Here is a 10389-nt window from a genome sequence, read left to right as displayed (position 1 = left end):
TATGTTTCTTTGACGCATGTATTTAGAATTGTCTATTTCTGTTGTAAACAATGAGAACTGTTTACCTGGATCCCACCCTTTCTGGACTTGTGTAAAGAGTATAATTGTTCGATTGTTGAGACTGTAAGCAGTGCGGCCTAGGAACTCCTTGCGAGTGTTGAAGCTGGCTTCTGCGGAATGAAACTGCAAACTATCTTCAGTGAACTTGATTTATTTATTTAAATTGACTCCGGCTCTTCTTCATCTACCAGACTGGTCATTCTTTGGGTTAAACTGTAAACTATCCCTACAACATTAATAATATAATAACATGAATACTGAAACGGTTCAGGTGTTTTAGAATGACCAAAACAACATTTCAGATGTTTATAATGTTCTCAGCCTGCTGGTTTGTGCATTCACACACATTTTCATCATCATATGATCTCTTATAACAAACCTTTTTAAACACACATACTGGAATTTGTTCAGTAAAAGTGCTTGCGTTGTTTACGTAAGTTTATCTTCTCTTATCGAATAAAAAGTTTGTCCTCAGTTATGCGCATGTTTTTTATGCCAATATTTCAAAAGTTATGTGCATCATGACGTTTCCATCAACCAATTTTTTATGCTCATAGCCTACCCAAAATGGACATAGAAATAGGTGGCTGGAAATGTACGGCTAAGTGAGAAATACCGCTTCATCTTTTAAAAAGGGGAGGAGACCGACAGAAAACTCTCTTTCAGAGACAGGCTTGACTTACCCTGCTTTCTCGAAATTGACAAACCAGCCATTTTGAAACGGAAAACCCAGAGTTTCTCTCATTTCAGGGTTAAAATACTTTACACTTATCCTTCTTTCTGGAACAGGGCCCCAATCTCATATGCTATTGTTTTGCAACTTTAGTTGCCTATTGGAGAAATGACCAGGAATAATAAACCTCAGAAAATGGTCACACTACTTGCTCTGCAAACAAGTGTGTTTATGTCTGTACAAAGAAAAATAAACTAAGAAAATATGACGTTGCAACATCAAGCAGCAATAGGCATGGGCCAGTATAAGATTCGGCTTCATGGTACTGTGATTACTGCTCTAAAATATATTATTTTAAATGTCTGGGTAAAAAACAAACACTTTTTCCTCTTTGAACACAAAACATTTTCTTTTGAGAAAAAGTCTCAAGCAAAAAGATTCTAATGGTGCCACCTGCTGGTACATGAAGAATATGGTCAATATTCTGACGAACTTTACACTCAAATGTTTGCATATTATCAGCATGCTGTAATCCATTTCTTAAGCAGCAAAAGTTATTTTAGACTAGTTTGTTGGCCAGTTGTAGTCAGTGCAATGCTAAACGTTATTGTTCCACTATAATTTGTTTGTTTTGTCTCACGTCGTCCCACAACAACAACATATAGTTTAGAATACTGTACAATGTTTTATAATAATAATTAATTATTTTAGTGTCCATTTCATTCAGCATATTTTAAATTAAGGGCATCCACATTTCTGACATACTTTAAATCAGGGTTTCTGCAGGTTTCACCAAGTTAAATTTAAGACTTTTAAAGACATTTTTAAGACCATTATGAATGAAATTTTAGATTAAGGAATTTTTCAAATGCCCCAGATGAAAAAGATTTTTATTTGTCTTATCAAATAATATTCCAATTTTATACATTTAATGATACTATACTAAATTAATAATAATGTTAAAATATTTTAGATATTTCTTAGCAAAAAATCTTAAATATTGCGTTAAAACAAGAGAGCTCGACTAGGATCCACACACTTTTTTCCAAAATAAACTTTCTTTAAAATAAAAAACAAATGAATAAAAGTTTTACTAACTATACTAAACTATATAATAACTATATAAACTATAATAAACTAAATCTATGCACAACAATCTGTCCAGAACGGTCTGTCCTGGTAATTAGTTATTATAATAATGATGTAATTCTGCATACTATCAGTGAGAACTAGTAACAACTACTACAAACAAGTTTAAACCCATAAAGAAGTTGATGAAAAAAAGGGAATTGTGATCAATGTGACATATGCAAATGGAAAGTACTAAGCCAACACTATCACTGTAATAGCAGATATCTAATACTGTAGGTCAAATATCCTCAACTCAGTTAAACTTTAATTTGTTGTTTTTATTTATTTTATATAGCGCCAGTGCTCAAGGACACTTTACAAACAGTAGAAGAACAAGAAAAGCAATAACCTTAAGAAGGTAGAGAAAATGGGAGACTAATAATACATAAAATAATGACAAAAGACATGAGAACAAGTGACAAATGAAACTCATTCCTGTCTTTCAATGAGTGCTTATGTGCATTTAGGAGAACTAGGCAGCACACTCAGGGCTGCAAGATGGATTTAATTTATTATTCTTATTATTAAAATATCTAAATGAGAATCAAATGACTGAGTTGGTCTCTGAGAATGAAAACCAACCTGTTTGTTCCTGCAGATCTTCCTGTTTGACTGTGAATGTTTCTTCAATCGTCACATCTTCACTCTCCTCTTTAATAAACGCCATCTTTATAACAGTGTGGAGATCAGTCGCTTCAGCAGGAGTTTTTCTCTGTGTTTGGACACTTCATCCTGTTTAAAATTAACAAAACAATAAAAATGTCCTGTTTAAAAAAAATAAAACAATGAACAGAATCAAAATAACTTCTCTTCAACACTTGCTTCAACAGTTTCTTTATATGAGAGTCATTAACAAACAGAAATCAGGTAAGTCTGAGCAAGAAACAATAGCCACAAATGAGTTGATTAAGTACTCTATTTCTTATATATAGTGATGTTCTGTTCTGTTCTGTTCCTTCTGTCTCTCAACATCCACATTACTCCTGAGCCGCCACACACTCCAACACTGGTTACCTTTCGCAGAAACCTACGATCTCTCTCACCCAATAGACTATCCACCATTGTTTCAGACTCTCTTCCTCCATCTTGCAAACTCTCTGCACTTGATACGAACAGTGCCACTGATACACTCTGCTCCACACTAGCATCATGTCTTGACCGATTATATCCTCTTGCATCCAGACCAGCCCGTGCCATTCCTCCTGCACCCTGGCTCTCGGATGCTAACCTATTGCACCACAGAGACTTAGGGAAAGGTAACCTACAGTGGTAGAAAGGCGTAACTCTGTATCAAAAGGTCTGCTATATGAAACCTAATGTAAGTTTGCTGTAAGAGAGAGAAAAGTAACAGAAACGCCCAACGTGTGGCTCGAACCCATGACACTGAGATTAAGAGTCTCATGCTCTACCGACTGAGCTAGCCGGGCCAATGCAAAGCTCTTTCAAGAGCTAGACACCGTTTTCAGTAACACCTTCCCTACCCGTGACAATGTTCTGCTAAATCCTGATTTCATCTTGTAACGCTGGACAGAATGTGGCCCAGGCTATGTGCCCAGTGCACATGTTAGCAGTTGCAAGGCAGCAAAATGCCTAATTCGTCCCTGGGTGGGCTTGAACCACCAACCTTTCAGCTAACAGCCAAACTTGCTAACCTATTGCGCCACAGAGACTTAGTAAGAGGTCACCTACAGTGGTAGAAAGGCGTAACTTTGTTTCAAAAGGTCTGCTATATGAACCCTAATGAAAGTTTGCTGAAAGAGAGAGAGGCAACAGTAACACTCAACGTGGGGCTCGAACCCACAACCCTGAGATTAAGGTTCTCATACGCTACCGACTGAACTAGACGAGCTGATGAGGAGTCCTTTCAAGAGCTAGACACCGTTTACAGTAACACCTTCCCTACCCGTGACAATCTTCTGCTAAATCCTGATTTCATCTTGTAACGCTGGACAGAATGTGGCCCAGGATATATGCCCAGTGCACATGTTAGCAGTTGCAAGGCAGCAAAATGCCTAATTCGTCGCTGGGTGGGCTTGAACCACCAACCTTTCAGTTAACAGCCGAACGCGCTAACCTATTGCGCCAAAGAGACTTAATAAAAAGTCACCTACAGTGGTAGAAAGGCGGAACTTTGTTTCAAAAGGTCTGCTATTTGCAACCTAATGTAAGTTTGCTGAGAGAGAGAGAGAGAGGCTACAGAAACACCCAATGTGGGGCTCGAACCCACGACCCTGAGATTAAGGGTCTCATAGTCTACCTACTGAACTAGCTGAGCTGATGAGGAGTCCTTACAAGAGCTAGACACCGTTTACAGTAATACCTTCCCTACCTGTGACAATCTTCTGCTAAATCCTGATTTCATTTTTTAACGCTGGACAGAATGTGGCCCAGGATATATGCCCAGTGCACTTGTTAGCAGTTGCAAGGCAGCAAAATGCCTAATTCGTCCCTGGGTAGGCTTGATCCACCAACCTTACAGTTAACAGCCGAACGCGCTAACCTATTGCGCCACAAAGACTTAGTAAGAGGTCACCTACAGTGGTAGAAAGGCGGAACTTTGTTTCAAAACGTCTGCTTTATAAACCCCATTGTAAGTTTGCTGAGAGAGAGAGAGGCAACAGAAACACCCAACGTGGGGCTCGAACCCACGACCCTGAGATTAAGACTCTCATGCTCTACCGACTGAACTAGCTGAGCTGATGAGGAGTCCTTACAAGAGCTAGACACCGTTTACAGTAATACCTTCCCTACCCGTGACAACCTTCTGCTAAATCCTAATTTCATCTTGTAACGCTGGACAGAATGTGGCCCTGGATATATGCCCAGTGCACGTGTTAGCAGTTGCAAGGCAGCAAAATGCCTAACTCGTCCCTTGGTGGGCTTGAACCACCAACCTATCAGTTAACAGCCTACAAGCTAACCTATTGCGCCACAGAGACTTAGGGAAAGGTAACCTACAGTGGTAGAAAGGCGTAACTCTGTATCAAAAGGTCTGCTATATGAACCCTAATGTAAGTTTGCTGTAAGAGAGAGAGAAAAGTAACAGAAACGCCCAACGTGGGGCCCGAACCCACGACCATGAGATTAAGAGTCTCATGTCCTACCGACTGAGCTAGCCAGGTCTATGCAAAGCTCTTTCTAGAGCTAGACAGCGTTTTGAGCAACACCTTCCCTACCCGTGACAACCTTCTGCTAAATCCTGATTTCATCTTGTAACGCTGGACAGAATGTGGCCCAGGATATATGCCCAGTGCACATGTTAGCAGTTTTAAGGCAGCAAAATGCCTAATTCGTCCCTGGGTGGGCTTGAAGCACCAACCTTTCAGTTAACAGCCGAACGCGCTAACCGATTGCGCCACAGAGACTTAGTAAGACGTCACCTATAGTGGTAGAAAGGCGTAACTTTGTTTCAAAAGGTCTGCTATATAAACCCTAATGAAAGTTTGCTGAGAGAGAAAGAGGCAACAGAAACACCCAACGTGGGGCACGAACCCACGACCCTGAGATTAAGAGTCTCATGCTGTACCGACAGAGCTAGACGAGCTGATAATGGCCTTTCAAGAGCTAGACACCGTTTACTGTAATACCTTCCCTACCCGTGTCAACCTTCTGCTAAATCCTAATTTCATTTTTTAACGCTGGACAGAATGTGGCCCAGGATATATGCCCAGTGCACGTGTTAGCAGTTGCAAGGCAGCAAAATGCCTAACTCGTCCCTGGGTGGGCTTGAACCACCAACCTATCAGTTAACAGCCTACAAGCTACCCTATTGCACCACAGAGACTTAGGAAAAGGTAACCTACAGTGGTAGAAAGGCGTAACTCTGTATCAAAAGGTCTGTTATATGAACCTTAATGTCAGTTTGCTGTAAGAGAGAGAGAAAAGTAACAGAAACGCCCAACGTGGGGCTCGAACCCACGACCCTGTGATTAAGAGTCTCATGCTCTACCGACTGAGCTAGCCTGGCCGATGCAAAGCTCTTTCAAGAGCTAGACACCGTTTTCAGTATCACCTTCCCTACCCGTGAGAATGTTCTGCTAAATCCTGATTTCATCTTGTAACGCTGGACAGAATGTGGCCCAGGATATATGCCCAGTGCACATGTTAGCAGTTGCAAGGCAGCAAAATGCCTAATTCGTCCCTGGGTGGGCTTGAACCACCAACCTTTCAGTTAACAGCCGAACGCGCTAACCGATTGCGCCACAGAGACTTAATAAGATGTCACTTACAGTGGTAGAAAGGCGGAACTTTGTTTCAAAAGGTCTGCTATATGAACCCTAATGAAAGTTTGCTGAGAGAGAGAGGCAACAGAAACACCCAACGTGGGGCTCGAACCCACGACCCTGAGACTAAGGTTCTCATGCTTTACCGACTGAACTAGACGAGCTGATGAGGAGTCCTTTCAAGAGCTAGACACCGTTTACAGTAATACCTTCCCTACCCGTGACAATCTTCTGCTAAATCCTGATTTCATTTTGTAACGCTGGACAGAATGTGGCCCAGGATAAATGCCCAGTGCACGTGTTAGCAGTTGAAAGGTAGCAAAATGCCTAATTCGTCCCTGGGTAGACTTGAACCACCAACCTAACAGTTAACAGCCGAACGCGCTAACCGACTGCGACACAGAGACTTAGTAAAATATCACCTATAGTGGTAGAAAGGCGTAACTTTGTTTCAAAAGGTCTGCTATATAAACCCTAATGAAAGTTTGCTGAGAGAGAGAGAGGCAACAGAAACACCCAACGTGGGGCTCGAATCCACGACCCTGAGAATAAGAGTCTCATGCTATACCGACTGAACTAGACGAGCTGATGAGGAGGCCTTTCAAGAGCTAATCACCGTTTACTGTAATACCTTCCCTACCCGTGTCAACCTTCTGCTAAATCCTAATTTCATTTTTTAACGCTGGACAGAATGTGGCCCAGGATATATGCCCAGTGCACGTGTTAGCAGTTGCAAGGCAGCAAAATGCCTAATTCGTCCCTGGGTGGGCTTGAACCACCAACCTTTCAGCTAACAGCCGAATGCGCTAACCGATAGCGCCACAGAGACTTAGTAAGAGGTCACCTACAGTGGTAGAAAGCCGGAACTTTGTTTCAAATGGTCTGCTATATGAACCCTAATAAAAGTTTGCTGAGAGAGAGAGGCAACAGAAATGCCCAACGTGGGGATCTAAGCCACGACCCTGAGATTAAGAGTCTTACGCTCTACCGAGTGAGCTAGCCGAGCTGATGAGGGGCCATTTGAAGAGTTAGACACCGTTTACAGTAATACCTTCCCTACCCGTGACAATGTTCTGCTAAATCCTGATTTCATCTTGTAACGCTGGACAGAATGTGGCCCAGGATATATGCCCAGTACACGTGTTAGCAGTTGCAAGGCAGCAAAATGCCTAATTCGTCCATGGGTGGGCTTGAACCACCAACCTATCAGTTAACAGCCTACAAGCTACCCTATTGTGCCACAGAGACTTAGGAAAAGGTAACCTACAGTGGTAGAAAGGCGTAACTCTGTATCAAAAGGTCTGCTATATGAACCCTAATGTCAGTTTGCTGTAAGAGAGAGAGAAAAGTAACAGAAACGCCCAACGTGGGGCTCGAACCCACAACCCTGAGATTAAGAGTCTCATCCTCTACCGACTGAGCTAGCCGGGCTGATGCAAAGCTCTTTCAGGAGCAAGACACCGTTTTCAGTAACACCTTCCCTACCCGTGAGAATGTTCTGCTAAATCCTGATTTCATCTTGTAACGCTGGACAGAATGTGGCCCAGGATATATGCCCAGTGCACATGTTTGCAGTTGCAAGGCAGCAAAATGCCTAATTCGTCCCTGGGTGGGCTTGAACCACCAACCTTTCAGTTAACAGCCGAACGCGCTAACCGATTGCGCCACAGAGACTTAATAAGATGTCACTTACAGTGGTAGAAAGGCGGAACTTTGTTTCAAAAGGTCTGCTATATGAACCCTAATGAAAGTTTGCTGAGAGAGAGAGAGAGAGGCAACAGAAACACCCAACGTGGGGCTCGAACCCACGACCCTGAGACTAAGGTTCTCATGCTCTACCGACTGAACTAGACGAGCTGATGAGGAGTCCTTTCAAGAGCTGGACACCGTTTACAGTAATACCTTCCCTACCCGTGACAATCTTCTGCTAAATCCAGATTTCATTTTGTAACGCTGGACAGAATGTGGCCCAGGATAAATGCCCAGTGCACGTGTTAGCAGTTGAAAGGTAGCAAAATGCCTAATTCGTCCCTGGGTAGACTTGAACCACCAACCTAACAGTTAACAGCCAAACGCGCTAACCGATTGCACCACAGAGACTTAGTAAAACATCAACTATAGTGGTAGAAAGGCGTAACTTTGTTTCAAAAGGTCTGCTATATAAACCCTAATGAAAGTTTGCTGAGAGAGAGAGAGGCAACAGAAACACCCAACGTGGGGCTCGAACCCACGACCCTGAGATTAAGAGTCTCATGCTATACCGACTGAACTAGACGAGCTGATGAGGAGGCCTTTCAAGAGCTAGACAACGTTTACTGTAATACCTTCCCTACCCGTGTCAACCTTCTGCTAAATCCTAATTTCATTTTTTAACGCTGGACAGAATGTGGCCCAGGATATATGCCCAGTGCACGTGTTAGCAGTTGCAAGGCAGCAAAATGCCTAATTCGTCCCTGGGTGGGCTTGAACCACCAACCTTTCAGTTAACAGCCGAACGCGCTAACCTATTGCGCCACAGAGACTTAGTAAGAGGTCACCTACAGTGGTAGAAAGCCGGAACTTTGTTTCAAATGGTCTGCTATATGAACCCTAATGAAAGTTTGCTGAGAGAGAGAGGCAACAGAAATGCCCAACGTGGGGATCTAAGCCACGACCCTGCGATTAAGAGTCTTACGCTCTACCGAGTGAGCTAGCCGAGCTGATGAGGAGCCATTTGAAGAGTTAGACACCGTTTACAGTAATACCTTCCCTACCCGTGACAATGTTCTGCTAAATCCTGATTTCATCTTGTAATGCTGGACAGAATGTGGCCCTGGATATATGCCCAGTGCACGTGTTAGCAGTTGCAAGGCAGCAAAATGCATAATTTGTCCCTGGGTGGGCTTGAACCACTAACCTTTCAGGGAACAGCCGAACGCGCTAACCTATTGCACCACAGAGACTTAGAGAAAGGTCATCTACAGTGGTAGAAACGCGTAACTTTGTCTCAAAAGGTCTGCTATATGAACCCTAATGTAAGTTTGCTGAGAGAGAGAGAGAAAAGTAACAGAAACGCCCAACGTGGGGCTCGAACCCAGGACTCTGAGATTAAGAGTCTCATGCGTGTTCAATAAGAAAAGGTCTGGAGAGGGTTTTTCTTCAATGCTAAAAATATTAGTAATTTATTAGATACAAATGAATAATTCGATGACAGAGCTCTGGGTTACGTTACCCCAATGCAATACAAGAATTACATTCAAGATGTTTGCAACTAACATACATTTCCTGACTCCAGCATATATACACAACTGACCTTAACAGGTGGAGTTTTGGTTTAACGTCACTTATCAGTCATTCTGCAGTCCCTTGGCCCTTTGTAACCCCTGGACATTACTTCCTCTTTCTGCAGCCTTTCTCTGCATACCAGAACTGAACACTTCCGTGCATCTTTAATATATTTCACACTTCTACAAGCATCATGACAACTTGTGACATGTCTAGACTATAGTTCTGGAACAAACCTAAATTTATTCTTATTCTGCTTTTTCCACTTGTCAGCAGTTCTTCTAAAAAGTATGCAGCACAGTAAAAAAGAGGAAGTTTGTCAGGTCAAGATGTTTTATAATACAATAGAAAAGATTGATTAATCTGTTGTTAGTCTAAACATTTTCCTAATAAAAAAACACAAAAGTAATGAAAATAAATTCCTTTTCTCCAACAATTCCCCTTTTCTGCTCCTCTCTGGAGCAGAGAAAAACAAAAACAGATAATCAAATCTCCACAAAAATGTCCCATTGTCATTACTGCAGGCCTTTGCCTAAATCTTTGTTTTACCTCTTATTCAAAACAATCGTTAACATTATAGTGCTCATTCATTATGTTAGATGATACCTATAACCCCTTTCAACTAAATTTCTTTAACTTTTTTAGATTCAGTTTATAATTTCTACACTCTTGGTTCTCCTCTTCAGTGGTGCAGTCTCTTCCCTCTTGAAGTCACTTAGATATCTTCTTTTAATAAGGATTTTATTTGCTATATTTAGGCTTATTACTCCCAACACTCTTATTAACTTCCAATTAACCAATTATTAAAATTTTCCATTATTATATACTTTATCAATAACGGTAATTTTTTCTTCTTCTTCCCCAACAAAATTAGAATAAGAATGACAACAATAAAAATGTAAACAAAATTTAAAAACTCCAACATAAAAAAATAAAAATCTGATTAAAAGGAAATCCACACCCATAAAGATATGCTCTAATTAAAATCCCACTGTATAATTACGATCAAAGATCAACACCAGTGAAAACACATGTGAT

At 41.5% G+C, this 10389-nt stretch overlaps 1 long non-coding RNA gene across 1 annotated transcript in view; it reads left to right on the top strand.

Moving 5' to 3' along the window:
* The window catches only part of LOC147844817 (uncharacterized), a 532816-nt gene that overhangs the window by 2896 nt on the left and 519531 nt on the right, over positions 1 to 10389 (top strand). Inside the window, exon 2 of the long non-coding RNA XR_015483849.1 lies at positions 27 to 1155. This is a non-coding gene — a long non-coding RNA (uncharacterized LOC147844817). The remainder of the gene's footprint in view (positions 1 to 26; positions 1156 to 10389) is intronic.

This window comes from Danio rerio, chromosome 4 (genome assembly GCF_052040795.2).
Source record: "Danio rerio strain M-AB ecotype USA chromosome 4, GRCz13ab, whole genome shotgun sequence".
Lineage (NCBI taxonomy): Eukaryota > Metazoa > Chordata > Actinopteri > Cypriniformes > Danionidae > Danio > Danio rerio.
Note: the sequence above shows the minus strand (reverse complement) of the source record. Positions and strands in the feature narration are given on the sequence as shown.